Here is a 24,859-nt window from a genome sequence, read left to right on the forward strand (position 1 = left end):
TGCTCCTTGGGGCCCGGGGTGCGGGGAGCCCGCCTCTGGGCGTCACCAGGATCCAGACAACTGGCTCGTCACCGTCACCGTCACCGACGCCACCACTTTCACAGCGGGGGTTGTCCTGGAGCCTGTCCTCCTCCCAGGCTCCTCCCTCTGCCCTGTTCAATCCCTTTTCTACACCCGTCCTGGACGGCAGCCCTGGCCTCCCGTGGCCCCTCTAGAGAGACGGGGTGAGAGGACAAAGAGGACAGTCCTGAAGAGGAGCCGGGCTGAGCCAGGAAGGAGACGGGTCCATTGTCAGCACCTGTGGACGGGGCTCCGAGAACCAGCGCCCGCGGCCAGCCGCCCTGCTGCACCCGGGCCCTGCCTGCGCCCTGCGGCCACCCCTGCTCCCCTGCACCCAGCCAGGAGGGAGCGGCAGGTGGCAAGGCCCTGGGGCGCAAGGAAACCGAGGGTGGCTGGACAGTGGGGGGGCTTCAGGAAACCCCATGTGATCGGCATGTTGAGGACCCGCTGGCCCCCGGAAGCACCCCGCGGGGACCTGGGAGGCCAGTCAGGACACCCCAGCAGGGAGATCACCCAGAAGTCTGTCCCTCCTTGTTCGCCCCCAGAGGTGCAGCAGAGGACAGGGGCGAGATTCCCGTGACCCAGAGCAGGCGGGAGCCCCAGGGCCCAGCCCAGAGCAGGCACCTGTCACCTGCAAGGCCGGGAGCAGCAGGCGGGGGAAGGGCGCCCTGTGCCCAGCGTCCCTCTGTCCCCTCCCTTTCTCCTCCCAACACTGGCAGAGAGCTGTCCCCTCCCACTTCACAGGTGGGCAAACTGGCCACAGAGGCCCCCACCAAGCCCTGGAGGGGCCACCACAGGGGCTCCCTTCCCGTCCACCACTGCACCTCCTGTCGGCTGGACACAGGCTGCCCAGGGGACGGTGACTGGCCTCGAGGGAAGGTCCCAAGTCCATGGCCAAAGTACAGCCCTGCAGACTCCAAAGAGGACAGCAACCAACCCTGAATTCACCCCCAGGGGGCGCACGTCCCCCAGCGGGCGCCCGAGCCGCCTCCTGTTATCACCCAAGGTGCTCTGATGGCGGCGCCGAAGCCCCGGCTCAATTGAACAGGAGAAGAAAGGGCTCAGGGAGGTCAAGACACTTGCCCAGGGCACACAGCCGATAAGGGCGGACTTGGGTCAGTGCCACTCGCTCTGCCCAGGAGGAGACAGGGCACGGTGCAGAAGTGACAGGACAGAGGACATCGAGCTGCTCTTAGTGACTTGTGCGCTGACACTGAAGAGAGACACAGCAATTAAGGGCTCATCATCCTTGTCTCTTGATCTCGCTCCACATCCAACGGATTCAAAAAAAAAAAAGACTTTCCTTCCGAAGCTCACCAAGGCCCTGCTTCCGTCCCCAGCTCCTCCCAACAGACAGCCCCTTAAGACGGGATCGGTGGCCGGGCGCAGTGGCCCACGCCTGTGATCCCAGCAGCTCAGGAGGCTGAGGCAAGGTATCGTGAGTTCAAAACCAGCCCCAGCAACTGAGCAAGCCCTAGAAACCCAGCCAGGCCCTGTCTCTAAATAAAAGACCAAAAGGGCTGGGGACGCGAGGCGGCTCAGTGGTGAAGCGCCCCTGAGCTCGATCCCTTGTACCCAAAATAAAAAAGGTGTCCCCAGTGCACAGTGCTCATTTGCTCACTGGGGGGCAATCCCAAATCCTCACAACGGCCGGCAGAGCCCTGTGTGACCAGACTGCCACCCGTCACCCAGCGTGGGAGCCTCTGCCCAAGCCACGCGGAGGCCGGAGGCCGAGCTCTCCACTGGTTTCTCTCCGAGTCCTGGATCGGCGCCGGGAGCAACTCTGGAAGCTGCTTTCCCGAGAAGAAAGTGACCAGGGCTTGGCGGTGTGCAAGTGACCTCTGGGCTCCGTGGCCGGGGGACAGCACGGAGCGGCTTTCCTCTTTCCTTTCTGGTCTGCCTCACGGCTCTTCTGGCCGGCAGAGGCCCGTCAGGTGGCTTTCTGATAAGGTCTTGGGCTCAGCACAGATTCATTTTCTTCTGTGGACCCGGGACCAGTTCTATTTGGGGCAAAAGCCCTGAGTTTGTATCCGTGGCTGCGACAGGGGACGAGTCTCTCCTCCTGATCAGGGGTTTCACTTGACGGTTGGAATCGCACCACCTGAGCCAAAGGGCAGATCCCAGAACTGCCCCATCAGAGAGCCCGGCTTGGTGTCCGTAGGCGGGAGCGCGATGCTGCAAGAGGCCTGGAACTCATCGAGAGAGGTCAGCTGGTCACTCGGGGCTGGCGCCACGTGGACGGAGCAGGGTCTGTCCTTTCGCTCTCTCCTGGATGACTTGAAGCTTCTAAGATCCCTGCAGGTCCCTGTGGGATAGGAAAGGCACCAGCCGGGCTCCCTCCAGAGAGAAAAGGTCCTTGTCCTCCCCACGGGCACAGCCAGGTGGCCACCGCGCCCATCCCCCCATCGTGGGGGAGCTGGCTCTAAACGGGACGCCACGGTTTGGCTTTCTAATTGGTGGAGTTGAAGTCATGGGAACATCTGTCCCTGGCATCTGCGGTCCTAAATCGACATGCCAGACAGGGCGGGGGCTCTGTTCACCTGCCCCCTTCCTCCTTGTGGACAGGGGACAGAGGGCAGGGAGTCCCTTTACTAAAGGTATTCTAACCAGGCCCAGCAGCTCAGGAGGCTGAGGCAGGAGGATCTCCAGTTCAAAGCCAGCCTCAGCAACTTAGTGAGGCCCTAAGCCACTTAGTGAGACCCCATCTCAAAATGAAAAATAAAAAGGGCTGGGGGTGTGGCTCAGTGGTTAGGCACCCTGGGTTCAACCCCTGGTACCGAAATACAGAGCAAAAGTATTGGACCTCCTTAGCGTGGAAGGCAAGTGGCAGGAGAGAGGTCCTAGAAGGTTCTTGTCACCCAGCCATCTGACCTCAGCCTGCTGGCCGTGGTCAGGGGGAAGGCAGGTGACCCCTCCTGCTCTCTTTTGTTGACAGTGTCTGTTAAGAACCTGCAGCAGGCGGCACCGGAGTGGGGCCTATGTGTGGTCAGGAGGAGCTCCTGCCTTTGTGGAGGCCGGCCTCGGAGGGGAGTCGGCTACATGGAGCAGCAAACCCAGGGGACGTGATCTCAGGGGGCGGCGGCCAGCAGACGGTGAGCCAGACACCAGGGTGGGCCTCGGGAACCAAGAAGGAGATCCTTCCATTGAAGGGTTGTGACACAGAGGAGCAAGGAGGCCTCAGATGGCCCCCGAAGCCTGCCATATGTCCTGTCCTGTCCTTTACAGGCTTGTTGTCCCTGTGGGGGGGGGGGCGGGGAGGGGGACAGGGAGGGGGAGGGCATGGGCGGCAACACTGAAGCTGAACCTGAGGGGCAGGGGCAAGGCCAGGAGGAGCCATGGAGTCCAGGAGGGGGGTCAGCAAGCCAAGGCCACAGAGGGGCGCAGAGGGGCGCAGAGGGGCGCAGAGGGGCGTAGAGGGCCGCAGAGGGGCGCAGAGGGGCGCAGAGGGGCGTAGAGGGCACAGAGGGGCGCAGAGGGGCGTAGAGGGCACAGAGGGGCGCAGAGGGGCGTAGAGGGCGCAGAGGGGCGCAGAGGGGCGTAGAGGGCACAGAGAGGCGCAGAGGGGCGCAGAGGGGCGCAGAGGGGCACAGAGGGGCGCAGAGGGGCGCAGAGGCAGCAGAGGGGCGCAGCGGCCAGCGCTGCAGCATCTTGGAGGAAGGGAGCTGGTGCCAGGGGCAGGACTCCAGGGAGGCCAGGGCCAGAGGGCAGCCTGCGGCGGACAACAGAGGGGAGCAGAGAGCTCTGTGCTGTGCTCTGAGAACCCCTGTCTCTCCAAACTTATCCAGAGAGACAGAGAGGGGGTGGGGAGAGGGAGAGGGAGAGAGAGAGAGGGGGAGGGAGAGAGAGAGAGGGAGAGAGGGAGGGAGAGAGGGAGGGGAGAGGGAGAGAGAGGGAGGGAGACAGAGAAGGAGGGAGGGAGAGAGAGAGAGGGAGAGAGGGAGGGAGGGAGAGAGGAAGAGAGAGGGAGGGAGACAGAGAAGGAGGGAGGGAGAGAGAGAGAGGGAGAGAGGGAGGGAGGGAGAGAGGAAGAGAGAGGGAGAGAGAGAAGGGGAGAGAGAGAGAGAGAGAGAGAGGGAGGGAGGGGGAGAGAGAGAGAGGGAGGGAGGGGGAGACAGAGACTTATTTACTTATAGTTTTGAATAATTGTGGGTTCACAGAAGTCACCAAATAGCGCACAGGTTCCTGCCAGCCCTCCCCAGCGTCCCCGGAGTGGCAGCTGGTGACTTAGGTAGCAGGAGCTGACCTTGCACAGTGGGCCTGTGAGCTGGACACCCAGCTGGAGTCGTGCAGTTGGGACTTGCTCTGGGGCTGCGTGGGGAGTGGGCAGGGAGGGTCAGTCTGGACGGCTGAGCAGGTACGGCCGCGTCCCAGCAGAAGGAAAATCAATGAGAGGAACGTGAGCCTGGTCCCCTGCCCCGAGGTGTGTCCCACTGACTGCAGTGTCCCCCTCCGGGAGCATGGACGGTCACCTGGCCTCCTTACCTGCAGAGTGGGGGGTGATGATGACGGCTCTGCCAGGCCACGGCCAGGGACGTCAATGGCCGAGACACAAAGCCCCCCAGGGTCCTTGCTCCCGCCCCATTGAGGGAGGGCTCCTGAGCTCATGGTCCAGAGAACAGAGAGAGGAGGGTCTCCTGCCCCTGCCAAGCTGCCTGCTGACCCCAGCACAGGGACAGAACCACAGCCCAAATGCTGATTCCGATCCCACGCCTCCTGACTGACCGCGAAGGCTACAGGCGGACATTGGGGAAGTCAGTCTTCACGTTCCCGGGTGACTACCGTAAGGACCAAGCTGAAGCCACCCAGAAACGCACATCGAGCAGCCTCTAAAATATCTGGCCCACGATAAAACCTCACTCAATGTCGGCAGGGTTAGAAGGTAACCAGACATCCTTGGAGCACGTTAGGACATGGACGGAGTGGATAAGAGCAGACACTTGAGTCAAAACCCACATCCTGGCATGAATAGCTGTGTGGTCTTGGGAAATTTCCTTCACCTCTCTGAACCTTGATTACATCTCTTTTAATATGGGGATAACAACAGTACTCAACCTCATACTGCCGTCGTACAGCTTAAATGAATAATGTATGTGAAATACATACAACACCGGCTGACATCTTGTACACGCTGTGTTCTGTGTGAGCGGTATTGATCTCCAAGAGATGCATTAGGAGCTGCCAGAATCAGACTCAAGATTAGGTAAATTGTGATCACACAAGATCACCTCGCCCGTGGCCCATAATTCGAGGAACTGCATTCAACCTCCCAGAACTTGTGGGAAGCCAGAGAAACGTAATTCTTTTTCGATGTCCTCAGAACACGCCAGGTAAGCCATGCTGCGGAACCCTGGGGAGATTGCACAAGCTGTTTAGATGCTGAGCTAGACAGGGCGGGAACCTGCAGAAGGGCTGAAAGTAACCGGGTCGAGACAGAAATGGGCTTGTTTTTCGTTATAATCGCCACAGAAATGAGTCAGCCTGACACGGGGCAGCAATGCTGTTCCTCAGCAAATCACGGTGGTTCTGCACCAGCCAGATCGTGAGCTGCTGCGAAGAACCACAGGTGAGTGTGCACGTGTGTGCGTGTGTGTGCATGTGGCATCTGCACACTCACTCCCTTTCTCAGCTCAAACTCTAGCGAATGAGCCCCAAATGCACTTCCAGAAAAAAAAAGAGGCGGGTGCCGCGTTGGCAGAGTCCACGTGGAAGAAAGAAAACCACCGAGAATCCTCGCCCTGAATCAGGCTCTGAGCAGAGGCCAGCCGACCAGGGGCCCAGTGTGAGCACAGGAGGACCCCACGGCGTCCGAGCCAACTTGGAAAGAACTGGTGAAAGCCCGCGTGACTGTGTGACGTTGGGCACGTCCCATGAGCCAGGACGTCAGACTGGAGGTTGCTGGGACGGGAGGAGCCTGCGCAGGGACGGCTCGGTGCAGTGCCCCCACGTGGCCGCGGACGCCCCGCATTGCGGGCCGCACTTCTCCTGGCCCTGTCCAGGTATTTGAGCAGCAGGGGCTTGGCGCTGGGAGGACAAACCTAAGGAAAGTGGACATCGTGGTTCAGGAGCGTCCACGTGGCCTGGGATGAGCCGCAGGCACTCGGGGAGGTGCCTCAGCAGGAGCAATGGTGGGGAGGGAAGAGGCTTAAGAGGTGGCCAGTGGCCAGAATCCAGAGACCCCTGAGCCAGGTGCTGGGGCCTGAGGATGACCAAGGTGCCACTTGTGCTTCCAGGGAACAGAGCTCTGGGTCAGACCAGACCCCCCAGGGCCTCTGGGAGCAGCACCAGTGGCCTCAGGTCAGTCTCTGTGACAGCTCTAGTGCAGGAGGGACCAGGGACAGAGCAGGGAGCGCTCAGAACATGAGGCCCCGCTTCCCCAGCAGCCTTGGGGTGGACGGCCGGAGAGGACGGCGTTGGCCTTGGTGGGTGGAGGGCTCGCCCTGCCCCCTGATTGTCACATCCTGAGTTTTACCAAACAAGGCTTAGCTCGGTGGACGTAAGGTGACTTCTAAGTGTCACTAGATCTGTCTTCTCATCCACTCGCTGTTCCCAGGAGATGGATGGGGGGAGTCTCTGCCGCATGAAGGGGAAACTGAGGCACGAGTGGAATGGTGACGTGCCCAAGATCACACAGCAGGTGGCCCCAGGGACGCGGTAATGTTGATAACCATGATAATTAGCAGCTACTACCTGTCACCGGCAATATAGGAAGCCCGGTACTCTGCTAGCATTCTCTTATTGAGTCCCTCATCCACCCGGGTGTGGTGACAATCGTATAAAGGAGTTGACGGACTCTCCAGTAGGTTATGGAGTGAGGGAGGACCATGCTTAGAACCTAGGTCCCAAACCATGTCCTCTGCCACCCCACGCTGCCCATCCTGGAAGCAGCCGGCCGGGCCTCTCCTCCCTACCCCACCCGCCCAGGAGTGCCATCGCCCATGTCCAGTCTTGGTTCCCTGTCCCCCGTGACACAAACACCTTTTCCATTTTCCCTTAGTAACAGGCACCCACGTCCAGCTCTGCAGGCCGGGCTCCGCTCTGACCTCAGGGCTTGGCAACGGCCATGATCGGAGACCTTGAGTTCGAAGGAAGCCGAAGCCAGGGCCTGGCAGAGACGATCCCAACCTGCGAGCAGCAAGCTGCCCATCCACGTCGTGGGTGGTGCCTTAATTCCCTTTGCACCTGCTTGGTGGCCGCCAACCCCCGATGAAGCCTGAGCAGCTGACACCGTGCATTTAGGCCCAATCGTCAGGTTTCCAGGTTTGACTTTTGAATGTCTTGATGTCTACCTGGAAAGCCGGCGTCCTCTCCCGGGACTCGCGTGTGTTTTAGTCAGCTTTTCTGCTGCTGCGACCAAGAGACCTGGCGAGAACAGTTTCAGAGGATGGAAAGTTTATTGGGGGCCCACGGTTTCAGAGGTCTCAGCCCACAGATGGCCGACTCCTCTGCTCCGGGCCCGGGGGAGGCAGGACATCATGGCGGAAGGGGGTGGTGGAGGAGGAAGGCGGCTCAGGGTGTGACATCAGGAAGCAGAGAGAGCGCAGCAGACCAGGGAGGAAACACAGACCCCAAAGGCGGCTCCAGGAGGCCGCGCCCTGCAGTCCCTCCCACCCAGGGAACCCAGGCAGGAGAGTCGGGCACTGGTGGGTCAGGGTCTCAGGCCCCGTCGCTTCACCTCTGAACTCTCTTCGTTGTCTCCCGCTCGAGCTTCGGCGGGACTCCTCCTGTCTGCACATGGCAGAGCTTGAACCTATGGGCTGGGGAGAGAGAGTCCGTCCTACTGGACACCTGTTATTGGGGATCACTGCACACAGCACTGTGCTCTGATCCCTTGGAGGAACCATTTCTTTAGCCCAAAGGGGGAGAAGAAGGGGCATCGGGGGCCAGTGCAGCCCCTGGCCGGGACCTTGAGCTCAGACCTTATCAGTGATAGTGTTACGAGCAATACGGGACCTTCACGGTGAACCTCGGCTTCACGGCGAGATCCCAGACTTAGCAGAGCTCCTGGCCTATATTAGGTGCTAGTGGACTGACTGACTGAAGCCAAGCACTGGGTATGATTGTCCCCATGCAGAGTTAGGGCCTGGACACAAGGCGTCCCGCAGAAGTTCATGTGTGAGGCAGGGCGAGGATTTCTAGAGATGAAATGATTGGATTCATCCACTGATATAACTGGGTGGTGCCCTGGGCAGGCAGGGGTGGCTGGAGGCAGGCCCTTGGTGAGCGGAGCTCTCTGCACCTAAGCACCCTTCTTCCCTGGGAGCAGAGGAACAGAGACTCCATGCCCCTTTCCCAGGCCTCAGCCACGCTGGGCTCTGCCATCAGATATGCCTGCCCCAGAGCAGAATCCGAGCTGCGAGGTCCCCAACACGGACACCTGGGAAATCCACTTTGAAAATGGATCACACACAAAGCAGCAGCATCTTCCCCCTTCCCTGAGCAGCAAGGGCTGACACCCATGTCCACCTCCAGGGTGGTGTTGGGGGGACGGCCACCAGCTGTCCAGGGAGAGCAGGGAGCCTGGTACCGCAGCTCTCTGAACCCAGGCTCAGCTTCCATCGCCTACAACCCAGGTCCCCCTCATCCCATCACCGACAGATACAAGAAATGGAGCAGAGTGACTTTTCCAGGATCACAGCTACTCAGTGGCAAGGCCAGTGTTCAAGCCCAGGTCTACAGAGTCTAAAGCCCACGTCCAGTCAAATGCCCTGCGCTTCTAAAAGGACATAGAAGAAGCAGGTGCTAATTGAGCCCCTCGGCTGCAGAGACGTCCGTCAGCATCCTCTCCCTGATTAGTGCTTGCCTTGTGGCCATTCGGACAGGTGGGTGCATGTGGGTCCCTCACATAAGCCTCTTGACAGGTGCTCTGTTCCAGAGCCAGCCCCGCCGTCTGAACCTCACAGTTCTGGTTAAAAAGAGAAATCCATTTGTCCAGCATTCATCAAAAAAGTCCCTCAGACTCTGGCAGAATAGGCTCAATTTTTAATTGGGTTCAAGTCAGATAATTACTCAGCTTCCCATAAAATTCATTTTAACTTATTAAATGGAGCTTCCAAAATAGCATCACTACAGAGTGCAGCCAACTGCAACGGGTGATTTATCTGAAGGAAAAGTGCTTTGGTCTGAAACCTGGATGGATCCTTTCTCACCGATCGGCTGAAAGACTTGGACAAGTGACCCTCAGCTGAAAGACTTGGACAAGTGACGCAACCTCTGTAAGCAGCGGTTTTCTGTCTTTTAATGGATTGCTATTAATATCTGCTTTATGGTGGTGCCAAGGGTCCACAGGAGATATTTATGGAAACTATTTAGCACAAGGTCTGGCACAGAGAAGGTGCTGGGTAACTGGTCGGAGGAGGGTTCCCCCCGGCTAGATCGGAAGTCAAATCGCTGGGTGAAACTGCACAGATCAGTCGGCGTATAGTCCCACTTTGTTCCTGAAGGATTGCACCAATTTTCACATCCCATCAGCAGTTTATAAAAGCACCTGTTTTATTGAAGGGTTTTAACCAGATTCTTGCTGATTGATGGAGGATCTAGGCAATGGCCCATCAAGAGCCAGAAATGTGGCTCACATGGCGAATGAATGGACTTGAGTGACTCCCAGACTGATACAGGATGGTCACCGTCAACCCAAGGGCCAAGCCCAGGTGACTTTCAGAAGACTCTGCCTCTCGGAAAGACACATACCGCATGTCCTCACTCATATGGAGGCTGCAAAGAGCAGAATCAGGAAGCAGGACCGTGCTCCTGAGAGGTTGGGAAGGGAAGGGGGTGGCGACGTAAAGAGGGTGGAAAATGGGTTCCAAACACATCGGTGTCCACAGCACAGTGGGGTGACGGGGTGACTGTAGGTCATGCATTAGATAAAGAACTAGAAGAGTGAAGTTCAAAGCTTCCCAACACAAAGAGATAATAAAATGCTTAAGGAGAGGGAAATGCGAGTCGGCTTGATCTGATCATTATACGTAGTATACCTGCACGGCTTTGTCACTATACCCCACAAATATGTCCCGTCACTATTTGTCAGTTAGAAATTAAAAAAAAAAAAAATTAAGACTCTGCCCTCAGTGGTGAGCTCAAGGAGTGTTAGTGGGTGACCTGGTGATCCTGAGAGTGGCCCAGGATGGGCAGGCTCACCAACAGCCCCTGGTGTAGGAGTTACGAGGACAAGGCTTGTGCACAGAGAGGGATAAAGTGCCCCCAGGGCAGCCACACAGCAGGTGCCGTTCACCTTGGCTTGATGGCTCAGAGTGACAGGCTTTAGAGGAGCAAGAGGGACCAAAACAGGGGTGAGCTGGGAGCCCTGGGCCCCCCTTTCGCCTCTAGAATAGCAGCTGACCACGTGTCTGTCCACTGAACCCTGGAGACAAAGCGATTTACAGTGGGCCCCCTGGGCCACTTGTTGATTCAGGAGGCTCCTCTTGCTGAATCTCGCCATCTTGGGTCACTTGCAAAAGGGCTTTTAAAACCCCGGGAGCTACCCTTAGATGACCTGTCTCTCGGAGTGTCCCGGCCACTCCGTCTTACTCCAGTTCCTCACTCTCCAAGCCCCACCAGCCTGCTCTGCTGGTACACACTGCGTGACCAGGAACCTCGGAGCCGGTGGCCTTTGCAGCAGGGTGTCTGACAGCTATCCAGGGACCAGCCTCTTTCCTGTCCTCTGCCAAGTCCACCCACTGGGAGGAAATGACGCTCAGCACCAGGCCCCCATCTCCTGGGCACTAGCAAGCACCGTGCCCCAGTTCCACGGCACCAGGACGAGTGGCAAGGGTGCTGTCTCCCGGCCTGGGAAGGTGCCGGTCGGCCCCTGAGGTCCGAAGACCTCAGCGGCACACACCTGCTTGCACCTGATCCAAGCGAATAAAGATGCACGACGTACCTCGGCCACCTGTTCATCCCGCGGAGAGCAACCGCATCTCACCTAATGTAATTTGTTTGGCAGCCTCGCTGCAGGGGATGCCAAGACTCCCCGAACATTAAGTGTATTAATGTCCCCTCTTGGAGGAAATGTTCGCTTTTAACCAATGTTAAATTCTTCAGCAGCAAGCTCTGGCCAGGAAATCTGTCCCCACAGTGGGGGAAAGAATCCAAGTGTGCAGTTGAGCAGCACCTCATGAATAATTTTAATTTCTTCTAAAAAGGAGAAACAAAAGAATTTGGTCACTGTTGTTGCCCGGCGACTGCACACCAGGGTCTGTTGAACCAATTGTTCTGACCCGGCAGGGGAGCCCATCCCGCCAAGGAAGGGTGGTATTGCATGATTGATGGCCCTTCGCCACACACGCTAATGCTCGGCTTCAGAAATAAAGCCGAGGAGGAGAGACCAGGAAAGAAATATGATTGCAAACTTCTAATTAATGTATGTTTTATTTATGCATATGAAGCCTAAAATATTCATGAGTCAAGTGAATGCATAATTGATATCCCCATAGAAAATGTGCATTACGGGGCTTGTACCAGGAAGTTCCAAAGGTCCCCTGTCAAAGATGTGGGAAGGATCTTGCGCCTTCTGCAACTCCGGAGTCTCGAAGTCTCTGGGTACGCTGGCAGCTGGTACCAGAGGATGCTCTTTGGAGTATCTTGTCTCTTGGCTGAGTGTGCCATTTCACCTGTTCTTTGGGGAAGAAACGGAGCCAAGAGGGATCTGGTGTTAATGGAGTGTACCTAACACACGGCGGGCACTTACCCAGTGATGTTTCGTTTAACCTTCGCGACAGCCTCAGTCCCGGCACTAATCCTATTTTATGCATGAAGCACCAAGATGCAGAAAGGTAAAGTGATGGGCCCAAGGTCACGCAAGGGCAAGTGGAAAAGCTAGAGTTAAATCCCATGTGTCCCTCACCCTCGTTCCTGAGGGAATTCCCAGGGGCGAATGCCCATGACAGTGGTGTCAAGAGTGTGGGGGTGCAAATCCCCAGCTGTCAGTCAGACCAGGGGATTGCACACAGCACTTCATCACTCTGTGACTTAGCTTCCAAATCTGTAAATTGGGGTGATGACTGTCGGCTTGTTATGAGGCTGAGAGAAGAATGCACATAACATGGGATCACGTGTCTCATAATGAGCATAGGATGAACTTTAGGTGTCGCTCTTTTTGCGACAGCTTTTACAAGGCACTGAATTTAGACACTGGACAGTCCAGTAAGGGAACAAGCCTATAAAGGGATTGTTACAGGACAGGTTAGTGATATCTGCACATTTACGTAAACCTACAGGATCGCAGGGGACAAAGAGAAGTTCTTCCTGGGGACAGTCATGATGCTTCACAAAGATGCTCATTCCTGACTCGGGGTTTGGGAAGGTTGCTGAGGAGAGAGAGGAAGGACAGGCCAGGTGGGGTCACCACCTATGCCCCAGCCCAAGGGTGCACCTGTGGGGGCGGAGTGTTGGTGTGGCTGGAGCAGAGGCCATGGGGGCCAGGGAGCAGAGGGGCAGGAAGGACACAGGAGGCCCCAGGGAAGCCTCTGGGGCAGACGCAGATGCAGCACAGTCCCGCTCTCCGCAAGCTCAGCTTGCAACCTCCGGATGATCAGCATCGCTGTCCCCACTCCCAAGAGGAGGCCCTAGGGGCACCTCTTGGCCTTGACCTATTTCATAAGAAGGCTCCTCTTTCAAATAAAAACACCCGCATCTCTCTCCCCCTCCACCCCATCCTCCCTGGTCCAGGCCCCGACATCTTGCAGTGCAGCTCCTCAGGATGCCCCCTCTCCCATCCCAGTCCCTCTCCACCCAGCTCCATCGTCTCACTGAACTCCATTAAGGATGTCCCTTGTCTCCACCATAGAGACCAGATTCCTACCCCAGCCTCGTGCACTCTGCCTCCCTGTCCAGCTTCCTGCTGGACACCTCACCCCTGTCCAGCCTCTCTGACCTGGTCTCGCTTCATGCAGAATGTTCCCTTGCACCAGATTCGGTGCCACTGCCCTGCAGTGCCCTGGCGCCCCAGCCCCATCCATCCCCCAGCCCCTGCCCTGTGTCCCCTCCTAGCTCAGCTGCAGCACCTCTTCCCTGGGGACAATGTCCGACTCCTTACACGGAGCCCAAAGTCCTCGCTGGGGCCCCAGCACGTGAGCCCTTCTTCCACGTCCCCGTGATCACTGGGTCTGTTTCCACGAGGGCAGGAAACATCGGGTTTGACTGACCATTAAAAGCCGGTCACTGGACCAGTGGCGGCCCCAGGAGGAAGCCACAGGTGCTGACAGAGTGAGTGGACGCCGCGTCCCCACGGTGTCCAGCTCCTCCCTGCATCCGGTGAGACGTGTGGCCAGGGTCTCCAGGAAGGAAAGCGAAGGCTCTGCCCGCGGACCTGCCCTGCGGCAGGCGGAAGGTTCCAGGTGGACCACGGTGCGTCGATGGGGGGCGGGGGCTTGGAAACGGGAAAAGGCCCAGGAAGAAGGGGTGGGGCGCCAGGGCGGTGGGCAGTTAGGTTCTGGCGCTGAGTGGACTGGGCACCGCTGCCAGGTACCGTGCAGAGGCGACCTGGGAGGGGGACGGAGCTTGGCAGACCAGGGGGCAGGCAGAGGAGGGAGCGCAGGGGCCGGGCAGGGGCGTGGGCGCAGTGGACGTGGTGGAGCGGCTGGCTGCCTGTGTCTGCGCTGGACTCGGGTGAGAAGGAGAGAGGGGGTCGAGGGCTGAGCCCTGGAGCTGGCCTGGAAGCTGAGCGGGCAGGGGCCTCGGGGCAGTGGGCGAGGGTCTCACTGGGGCTCGTGTCTGAGGTGCCCTCGGCCGTCCAGGGAGCCGAGTCGGGAGAAGGCACGGCCCTCGGTCCTCTGCCTTTTCCTCCTGGTTGCGGTTTGTTCTCTTCTTACAAATTCCCAGGAACAAAAGGGCAGGTTAAAATGTAGCAGCAGAGACTCATTCAGCTCCCGCCCTCTATTCTGGATGGGCTCCCGGTGAAGAGTATTAGATCACGTCGTGTAACTCCCAAAGACGGATCTGGTGGGAGGGCGGCCAGTGTCCGGCTCAGCTCAGGAAGGACGGCGAGGGCGGAGGGAGGGAGGACAGGGGAGGGCAGGGGAGGGAGGGAGGACAGGGAGGACAGGGAGGGAGGGGAGGAGGGGGAGGGAGGGAGGACAGGGGAGGGCAGGGGAGGGCAGGGAGGGAGGGAGGACAGGGGAGGGCAGGGGAGGGCAGGAGAGGGCAGGGGAGGGAGGGAGGGCATGGGAGGGAGGACAGGGGAGGGCAGGGGAGGGAGGCAGAGGACAGGGGAGGACAGGGGAGGGAGGGGAGGACAGGGGAGGGCAGGGGAGGAGGACAGGGGAGGGCAGGGAAGGGAGGGCAGGAGAGGGCAGGGAGGGAGGGAGGACAGGGGAGGGAGGGGAGGGCAGGAGGGGCAGGGGAGGGAGGGGAGGGCAGGAGAGGACAGGGGAGGGGAGGAGGGCAGGGAGGGAGGGAGGGAGGGAGGACAGGGGAGGGCAGGGGAGGGAGGACAGGGGAGGGCAGGGAAGGGAGGGAGGGAGGGAAGACAGGGGAGGGAGGGAGGACAGGGGAGGACAGGGGAGGGAGGGAGGACAGGGGAGGAGGGGAGGGCAGGAGAGGGCAGGGGAGGGAGGGAGGGCAGGAGAGGGCAGGGGAGGGAGGGGAGGACAGGGGAGGGAGGGGAGGACAGGAGAGGGCAGGGGAGGGCAGGAGAGGGCAGGGGAGGGAGGGAGGACAGGGGAGGGAGGGAGGACAGGGGAGGGAGGGGAGGGCAGGGAGGGAGGGGAGGACGGGGGAGGGAGGGGAGGGCAGGAGAGGGCAGGGGAGGGAGGGGAGGGAGGACAGGGGAGGGCAGGGAGGGAGGGAGGACAGGGGAGGGCAGGGAGGGAGGGGAGGACAGGGGAGGGAGGGAGGGAGGGAGGAAGGGAGGACAGGGGAGGGAGGGAGGACAGGGGAGGGAGGGGAGGGCAGGAGAGGGCAGGAGGGAGGGAGGACAGGGGAGGAGGGGAGGGCAGGAGAGGACAGGGAGGGAGGGGAGGACAGGGGAGGGCAGGGGAGGGAGGACAGGGGAGGGCAGGGAAGGGAGGGAGGAGGGAAGACGGGGGAGGGAGGGAGGACAGGGGAGGGAGGGAGGGAGGACAGGGAGGGCAGGGAGGTAGGGAGGACAGGGGAGGGAGGGGAGGGCAGGGGAGGGAGGGAGGACAGGGGAGGGAGGGAGGACAGGGGAGGGCAGGAAGGGAGGGAGGGAGGGAAGACGGAGGGGAGGGGAGGGAGGACAGGGGAGGGAGGGGAGGGAGGACAGGGGAGGGCAGGGAGGGAGGGAGGACAGGGGAGGGCAGGGAGGGAGGGAGGACAGGGGAGGGAGGGGAGGACAGGGGAGGGAGGGGAGGGAGGGAGGAAGGGAGGACAGGGGAGGGAGGGGAGGACAGGGAGGGAGGGGAGGGAGGACAGGGGAGGACAGGGGAGGGAGGACAGGGGAGGACAGGGGAGGGAGGGAGGACAAGGGAGGGCAAGGGAGGGAGGGAGGACAGGGGAGGGCAGGGGAGGGGGGAGGACAGGGAGGGCAGGGGAGGGAGGGGGACATCCCTGTTCACAGCCAGGCAGTCCTTCCCCTCCACCCACCTGATCTCATCAGGTTCTCAGGTCAGGCCTTCCACCTGCACAGCAGCACCCACGGAGACCTCCCCCACTTGTTCCTGCCTCCCACCTGTCTGGGAGCCATGCTCCTGAGAGGAGCTGAGCGGAGGTTCCCCTCTCCCTACAAGGGATTATCATCAATGTCGTGGCCACGCAGGAGACTGGACAGCGGCAGCCCTGTGCTGTCATTGGCCTTCACAGAGCAGACAGGGGCCTGATGCACCATGGCTCTGGGCTAAGCCACAGTGAAACTGAGGCTTCGCAGGGGCCAGGCCTGGCCTCCACTCAGGGCTCCACCCGGCCCCTCTTTCCTGCTCAGCTGCTCAGCTCTGCCTTTCTGCCGGCTCCTGTCCCCAACAACAGCACTTGGTCTGGGAACCCGATGGAGTAAAGTGGCAGCTCAGATGTGCGGCCTCAGGACAGCTCCTTCTCAACTGCATGCTGCCACATTGGAACTGCATGACACCGCGGGTTTTCCCTGGGTTGGCCGGAGGTCCAGTGGGAGCATGTTGGTCAGTATGTGGTCAGCACGTGGCATCAGTGACCTTCATTGAGTCATATCAATTTGAGGTACATCTTCCCAGATAGTTTTTCTCTTCAGTTATACAAACACATAGGTATTGTGTTTTTCCCCTTTTTAAATATAAAACCATCATATATATATAAATATACATATGTATATAACTATATATGTATGTACAATTATATACACACCTGTAATGCATACAGAATCTGTTATTTTTCAAATAATTATGCTTCTGAAATAATCTAAATGTCCATTGACAGGAGAATGAATAGAAAACGTTGATGTATCATAACAATGAGATAGTATACAGTGACAAAAAACTAATATAATTTTAGGCAACAGCATTTATTAATTTTAGAAAATAATAATACTCAAGTGAGAGAAAATAAGCAGCTGGGCTCTCCCATGTTATATTATAGCATTTAAAAAATAAAGCTCAAGAGCAAGTGAATCAAACTGTATTGGTTAAAAATAACACACCTAAGAATAAAACTTTTTATTTACAGGAACAAAATAAAAAACACTCAGAAGTTGTGATAATAGTTACTGTTTTGATAAATTAGGGAGGTGGAATGGGTAAATCATGAACATTAGTAGATGAGTTTTATTATACTTTATGATTCACATACAAATTACATATATTATTTTGTATGTAAACATTAAAGTCAAACGTTATGAACTTCCTGGAAATACATTTATCATGCTTCTGCGTACCCAGGCAGGTATTCCACACCTCTCTAGGCTCCTGCATAAAGATCTTTTCCATAGGTGGAAACCCACATGATGATCGAGGGTGTTTAGTGTGTCCCTCTCTGGATCACTTCATCCAGAACATTCTATAGGTGGAGCCATACAGTAAGAAACATTTCAAGCTTTTTTACTCAGCGTGATCTTCCCGAGGGCCATTCCATTCGTGATTTCTATTGAATCACATTCCCTGGTGTGGAGGTTCAAGAGTTTGTGTAGCCATCCACTCACTGACAAATACATGGGTTGTTTCCAGTTGGGAACTATTGGAAAGAAAGCTCCTGTGAGCATGCGCCAGCAGGTTTTATGTACACATTAGTTTTCAAGTCTCCGAAATGATGGTCCGCGTGGTAAGTGTGTGTTTAGTTTATCACAAACCGCCCGACTCTTTCCAGAGCAGCGTACTATTCCATTGTCCCCACCAGCAGGGCCGGGGTGGATTCCTCTGCCTCTTCACCAGCACTGGGTACTACCGCCATTCTTCATTTTAGCCGTTGGAAGGTGTGCGGCAGAATCTCATCATGATTTCAATTTGCATCTCCCTCCTGGCTAGGGATGTCTAGGATTTGTTCGCATTTTATTTGCCATCTGCACATCCTCTTCAGTGGAAAGTCTCTTTGCGTCTTTTTGCCTATTTTCTAATTGGACTGTTTGTGTTTTTACTGTTGGGCTTTGAGGGTTCATAATGAAAGCTTCTTTTCCAATATTCATTTTGGAATACCAGATGTGCTAGGTAAAAATTTCTACCAGATGGATGTTGCCTACGGAAAAGAGGACAGGCCAGCCCGGGTCTCATTTGCAGAATTATCATGCTTCTCGGTGATGTGTCCTCCAACCTCAGAGTGCCTTTGTACCCTAATTTAAACCAACAGCCCATTGCAGAGGACTTTAAAAATATCTGCTTGAGAAAAATAAGTTAATCTGCAGTGGCTTCTCTGGCAGGCAGCAGAGTACCACCAAGTGACCCCTACCTAGTACCAGGCAGCCAGGACTCCCTTCTGGTCCCTCTCGGACTCTCGGACATCTCCCTTTTATAAAAAGAAAGCAAAGTACGTATGACTGTTACATATTGCCAAGGATTGAAATTTGTCATGGACAAAAAATGTAGGCTCTAGAGTCAGACAGCTGGGGATCACATCCCACTCTTGCCACAGTGGCAGGAGGGCAGGTCTGTGCACTGCACACAGGTGGCTAGGTGAAGGCATGGGTGGGGCCAGGCTGCCTTATGGTTGCCAAGCTTCGAGAGCCACCTGGGGTTGGCTCCTTCTGGAACAAGGGGTGCTTCTTCCTTACATAAGGATGCCAACCCACCTGCCAACCGTGCACTGGTAGATCTGTATCTGCCCAAGGCGGCATATTGTTCTGGCTCAGGAGGGGACACCTTTGCTGACGTGCACACTCGCTGTTGCACGCTCGCAGACGCTGTTACTCAAGCTCTCTGGGCCTTGCCTGTCTCATCCCTGAGATGGGCATAACCCAGCACCCATCTCAAGGACTGCTGCAAGAGAGTGGACTGATTTCTGTGGAAGGCCAGGCACCGCATCCAGCACGTGACAGATGCTCAGCAGACGTTTGTCATTGTCATTATCATTACTATCGTTAATGATGTGGAGGGACCCACCGTGTGAACCAGTGTGCAAACCAACTATTGGAAGATGATAATGTGGTGCCCAAGATTGGGTATTTCATCCCTTTATTAAACTGTGGCTTCTGACTTACAGTCGCCAAGCGCATCCAGGCCCAGAGCGCTCCCTGGTCTCGGTGCCAGGTGGTGGACGGCTCTGGAGAGGCGGGGGAGCGTCCTTCCTCCTGGAGCCCCCAGCCTGGTTTGAACATTCTGGTCAGATTCCCAGCCCCAGGCTCCCTCCTCCTCGCCGGATGTGCTTCTTCAAACAGTTGTGGATTTTTTTTTCTTATTTCTTGCAAGACGTAGGATTTTTCATTTCTTTCTTTGAGAAAATCCCATCTGCTCTCTGTCAATATTTTCTCTTTCTAAATAATAGTCTCAGTTTCCCCAAGAACTTAGAGGCTGCGTAGTCCATGGTTTCTGAACTCCAGAGGGCAAAAGCGTCACCGGGAAGCATATTAACATTGCTCATGGGTCCCCACCCCTGGAGAGCCTGACGTGTGGGTCTGGAGGGGTCCAGGCAATGTTTGTCTTTCTAAGCAGGACAGGGCTTCCCAGTGTTTGGTAGCCAAGTCCCCCCCAGGGCTCAGGAGGCTGTGACCAGCCAGCCCCAGGCCACACAGCAGAGCCCGGCAGAGCTGAGACACAACAGAGACTTCCCCCAGGGGCCATCCTGGGCCAGGTTCTGCACCCCAGGGCTTTCTCTGCCCCAAGCCATTTCCCCCCACATGTTGGATGACCTTGGATGCTTTCAAATCCTCCTCTCACCCTCAACCCACAAGAAAACATAGAGCTCAGACGTGACTTCGCTGGAGTCAATGGAAGATGCTCACCAGTTTCTACCTGAGGATTAGCAACCAAATTCCCCCAAAGGAAGGACCCTGGAGACGATTTGGGGCACAGCAAAGAGCGTGGTAGCGTGGAGACTGTGCAGCCTTGGAGCAACACTAGGAAGAGAAAGGGGGTCTGGGAGATGGATGGGATGGAAGGGGTGACTGGGGGCAACCATGAGCCCACCCAGTGACTTCCTGCAATATCTTGTGCATGAACCACTGACTGAAGAGGGACTGGGTAGCGGTTACCAAGCTAAGATCATTAGAGCAGACCTGTCAGTAGTGGGGGGGCGGGGGGGATGCAATCAGCTGTGGGGCAAGACTGCAAAACTTTCTAAAGACAGATGAAATATTCATTTTGACAATACATGTGCAAATTGTACGTGGATCCAGAGATGCACTGTGTGGACAAAAGCAAACACGTAGGTGTGCACACTGTGCACACATTCACACACAGGCACATGGGCACCTCTGCATTAACAGGTATCCACGAGCGCACATGCGCACACACACACACACACACACACACACACACACGATGATAAATACAGCTGCGGACCTGCCGTAAATCCACCAATGTTTTAAAACATGCCGTGGAGCACTGCCTTGTCATTGCAGTTACTGGACTGTGACCTCCCGGGGGGTGGGGACAATGTCGCAGTCACCTTGTTGGCCCCCTGCAGGGCTCACTCAGTCCAGGGACTGGAATAGAACAGACATTCAGCAAAGTTTTGTAAAACTTGACTGAACACAGGCCCACACGCCGAACCCAAGCTAAAACCGTCCTCCCACGGATACAGATGTGAGCTCTCTCAGAGCCGTTGCATGGCGTCAGCAGAAATCAAGCCTGACTGTGGGTGTGAATCCCAGGCAGAGTCGACTGCCTGCCTTGCACTGCTATTTGAGAACAGCAAGGATGCGCCAGGGCTCCAAAATCGACTGCTGCCGAGGGGGGAATCCAGGACAGCCCGGCGCCCGCACCCACGGGTCCACCCGGCCCTTCAAGGGCCCAGACCCAGCCAGGCCCTCCCCCTCCGAGCTTCCCAAACACTCCACCCTCCTCCAAACCCAGCTCCTTCCGGTCTGCACCCGGGGAAGGAGCCTTAGTCCCTGTAGCGGCTGAGCTTAGTCCCCGGGGGCTGCGGGAACAAATTACCACTAAGCAAAGGTCTTAGACCCACACGAACGGTTTGTTCCTTCAGTTCTAGAAGCTCAGAGCCCAAATCGAGGTGTCAGCGGGGCCAGCCTCCACCAGGGGCTCTCAGGACGGGCTGCTCTTTGGCTTCTCCAGCTTCTGGTCACTCTGGTCCCTGTCAGTGTCCTCTGCTTCTGGATACAGACCTCTCCTTCCTCCTTCAGGGTCACGTGGTCTCCTCCCCTGTCCGCCCCGTGCCCCCAGCCCTACTCTCACAGCACGTCTGTGGAGGAACTCAGGGTCTGACCAGATGATCCGAGATCAACTCCGTCTCAAGACCTTTAATGTACATACATCCGCAAAGATTTTTTTTTCCCTAAATAAGGTCAGATTCACAGGATCCAGGGATTAGGACGTGGAGGAACAGAGAGCGGACGAGGCTGGAAAGGGGGTGTGGGGCCAAGGACGGGCAGGTTCGCCCCTCTACAGCTCCGGTGGTCACCAAGCTGTTGACGTCACAGGAAACTTCCTCAGTTCCAAACTTTGGGGCAGGGATCTTTCTGAAATGACAGGAAAGCCAAGACCACTTTTAAGGAAATGCAGATTCTGTGTTTTCCCGCTGTGGCGCGCGCTGCTCCAGACTGGAGGTCTCAAAGCTGCTTATCCCAGACTGTTTCAGTAGTAAAGGAGCAGGGACTGTCACATCCCGGCCGTCCTGAATAGAAATGCACGTGCATAAAGTTCTTCTCTCCCAGGATGGCCCTCCAGAGGGACGGGTGGTGGCTCCCCCATCCCTAGAGAGCAGGTTCGCTCTGGCTCCTGAGCCTGGCACTCCTGGACCTGGGCAGGGCTCTGCCTGCGGCCTGCCTCTGGTGAGCACTTCTGACCCCACAGGCCTGCAGGAGCCACCGTGAGTCCAGGAGAGTGACACACTGGCTGCTCACCAGGAGTGGGACAGCAGCTTGGAGCAAAGGGACGTCTAAAAGAACCGGTCCACGAGAAGGTGGAGAGGGAGTTCTTGGAACCCAGAGGAGAGCCCCGAGTTACCATGAGCTCCCGGGTGCCCCACACCCCAGAGGGAGCAGGTGGCTGCCTGTTCGTGACAGTGGCAGCAGAAGACGCCTGCCCCAAGCCACATTTTGGAGGGTCTAAGAAGAACCTATAGAATCACTGATGTCACCTTAAAAGGACGGCAGATTCATGTGGGCGTGTAAAGACAGGGGGAGAGTAAGAGGAGGGAGGGACGGAGGGACTCACTCACCCCCAGCCACTCAACCAGGGGACACCTGGAATCCCTTTCAGGTGCTCTGAGCCACCACCATCAAGAGCCACTGTCCCGGGAGCTTGCCTTAATGAGCAGGTAAAAGTGGTCAGTTCTAACTAAGCATTGTCCTCCTGTCCTTGGAATTCCCACAGGGCAGAAGTCAAGTCCTGGCCAGAGCTCACTCTTCACTCAGAGCACAGTGACCCTCATGTCACAGGAGACGATGAGAAATGCTGAACGTACAGGCACAAGGACCTCCCCAGCCTGTCACTCAGAGATGGGGAACAGCTGGCCTTAGGCCTTAAGAGGAAGGGTCCAGAGTTGAGCAGCTGTGGCCCGCCCCCTCTAGCATTTACTCTGTGACTTTGGAGAAGCTACTTGATCTCTCGGAGCCTCGGTTTCTTCATCTGTCACATGGGGGCAGCACCTAGCTCTTACGATTATTGGGAGAAACCCATGTGCCCAACCCGGTGCCTGGCACTGACTGAGCACTTGAGAAATGTCAGGTGTTCCTATTAAAACGATTGCTCATTTCAATAAAGTGATGTTCACTCTCAATTACTCTTAAAGATTCCCTGGCCCTGCATCCCATAGCAGACCCTCTCCAGGGATTCGGAACAGCTTGTCTCTCACCTCTGACCTTTTAGAAATATGGAAAGGTCAACGGTCCCCCACATGCAGTGTGCTCCCCCCACCCCCACCCCTGCCGCCACCTTTTATCCAGAAACTGCATAATACTGATCCTCCGCTCAGAGCCAGGCTTGTCTTCCCCAAGACTCATAGCGGAACACTTTCCTCTGGGCTTAGCCCAAGGCATTACCCATGTGTTCTCCAGGATAGAGGATGCCAGGTGGCAGCCCGCAGGACGCTTGCTCTTGTAAGTGAGATTTTACTGGGACACAGGCCACCTGCATGTTATCTGTGGCTGCTTGTCCCCTACACTGCAGGGTTAAATAGCTGCAGTGGAGGCCTCAGGCCTGAAACTCTAAAATATTCACCTTCTGGCCTTTACAGGAAAAGTTTTCCAAACTTCTGTTTCTGGGTGGGGAAGGTTTACTGGGGATTGAACTCAGGAGCACTCGACCACTGAGCCACATCCCCAGTCCTATTTTTGGATTTTATTTAGAGACAGGGTCTCACTGAGCTGCTTAGGGCCTCACCATTGCTGAGGCTGGCTTTGAACTGGGGATCCTCCTGCCTCAGCTTCCACACCCAGCTCAAACTCCTTTCCTAATGCGAAGGCTGTGCCTTCCCTTTCCTCCCCTGTCCATCCAGCCCAGTGCTGGTCTCAGTAGGTGGGTAATCACTGTTTGACAGGACAGCGGTAGCTCTGCAGGTCCTGTATGGAGCACAGGTTGGCCAGCAGCTCTGCACAGCACCCTTTGCTTCTTTTCTTCCTGACTCTTCACAGTCCCGTGGGTTGCAGCTCTTGCCTTCTGTGCTCTGCAGAGGTGGAGAGGGAGCCTCAGACCACTGAACAACTAGGCCAAGGTCAGAGACGTGAAGGGTGGAGCCGACCCTCAGATCCAGGCTTGACAGACTTCAAAGACAACCCTCCAACCTCCAGCCTGTTCTGCCTCCCAGCTGACCTTGAGTTGATCAGAGACAGGACACTGAGCCCCATCCCCTCTGGCACTTCCCTGAGTGGATTGGGTCCCTGAAGAGTGTTTTGGTTTTGTTTTGTCCCCTGGCAGATTTTATCACACCTCACTGGAGAGAAGAACCTCTTGGCAAATTGAAAACGGTGACTCTGAATCCCAGAACAGAGGGTTTTCACAGCTACCAAATAAAGAGGAGGTGCTGGAAATCGCCCTCGTGGGCACCCGCGAGGTCCCCGTATCTGTCAGGACGTTCGACAGCCACCCTTCCCTCTGCCTGCACCAAGACCCGTCCAGACAGGGGACTGTGCCTCTCGCCTGTCACCTCCCTTGGATTCTAAGAGAAGTGTCTGGCCTTATCTTTTGATTAAAAAAAAAAAAAAAAAAAAGTCCTTCCTGCTCACTGTGAGTGCTCCCCCAACTTGACCTGGCTTTTAGCAGGGGACGGACATGTCCCCTGGGCTCCTCTCCCGGGCTTCCTGCCCTGATGTCCAAGGTGATTGTCCACAGGTGGCTCAGCTGTGTCGAGGGTGGGATAAGGAAGAGCTGGACGGGCATTCGTCACCCCTGTCTCCTCAATGCTAGATCCAAGGTCAAAAGATGGTGGACAAAAGGACTTGAAATCAGCACACTACAGGGACACAGCCACATCAGGGTCACAGCAGCTCAACTCACAACAGCCAAACTGTGGAGCCACCCAGATGCCCCTCAGTAGATGAAGGGCAGGGAGACTGCGGTGTGTGTACAGCTGGAACACGACTCAGCACCAAAGAGAATAAAATCATGGCATTTGCAGGTAAATGGATGGAGTTGGAGAATCTAATGCTACGTGAAGCAAGCCCATCCCCCAAACCCAAAGGCCTAATGTTTTGTTTGATTTGAGGGTGCCGACTCCTGATGGGGATGTGGGGGGACATGGGAGGGAGGGGAGGGAGGGGCAGGGGGCAGGAATGATGGTGGAATGAGTTACCCCAAGTACATGTACAAGACACGAATGGTGTGGAAATACTCTGTGTACAACCGGTGACTTGAAAAATTGTGCTGTATATGTGTAATATGAAATGAATTGCATTCTGCCATCGTGTAGAACAAATTAGAATAAATAAATAACTTAATAAAAAAGATGGTGGACATGTTCGGATCAAGTTGATGTCAACGCCAGTGGAAAGCCCATTGGGTTCTCTTAATAAATGAAAAGAAAATAAGCCTGGGGTCTAACTTGAACTTCTGCATCTGAGCACATTGTACGAGAGGAATCGAGTACTCGTTGGCCATGTACCCCAACAGTGTGCTATACACATAGATCAACTCTCACAGAAACCTTACAAAGCAAGTACTATTTTCATAGATGAGACAAAAATGGGTATAGAGAGTGTATCAGGTAACTGTTCCTGGTAACAAATATCCCCAAACCATAATGGCTTCAAACACGTCAAGCATTTTTCCACTCCCCACCCTGCTGACCAGCCTGGAAATCACCTTTCTTCTCTCTAAAGTTCCAGTTGGACAGCAGG

The sequence above is a fragment of the Callospermophilus lateralis genome, chromosome 19, assembly GCF_048772815.1.
Source record: "Callospermophilus lateralis isolate mCalLat2 chromosome 19, mCalLat2.hap1, whole genome shotgun sequence".
In the NCBI taxonomy this organism is placed as follows: domain Eukaryota; kingdom Metazoa; phylum Chordata; class Mammalia; order Rodentia; family Sciuridae; genus Callospermophilus; species Callospermophilus lateralis.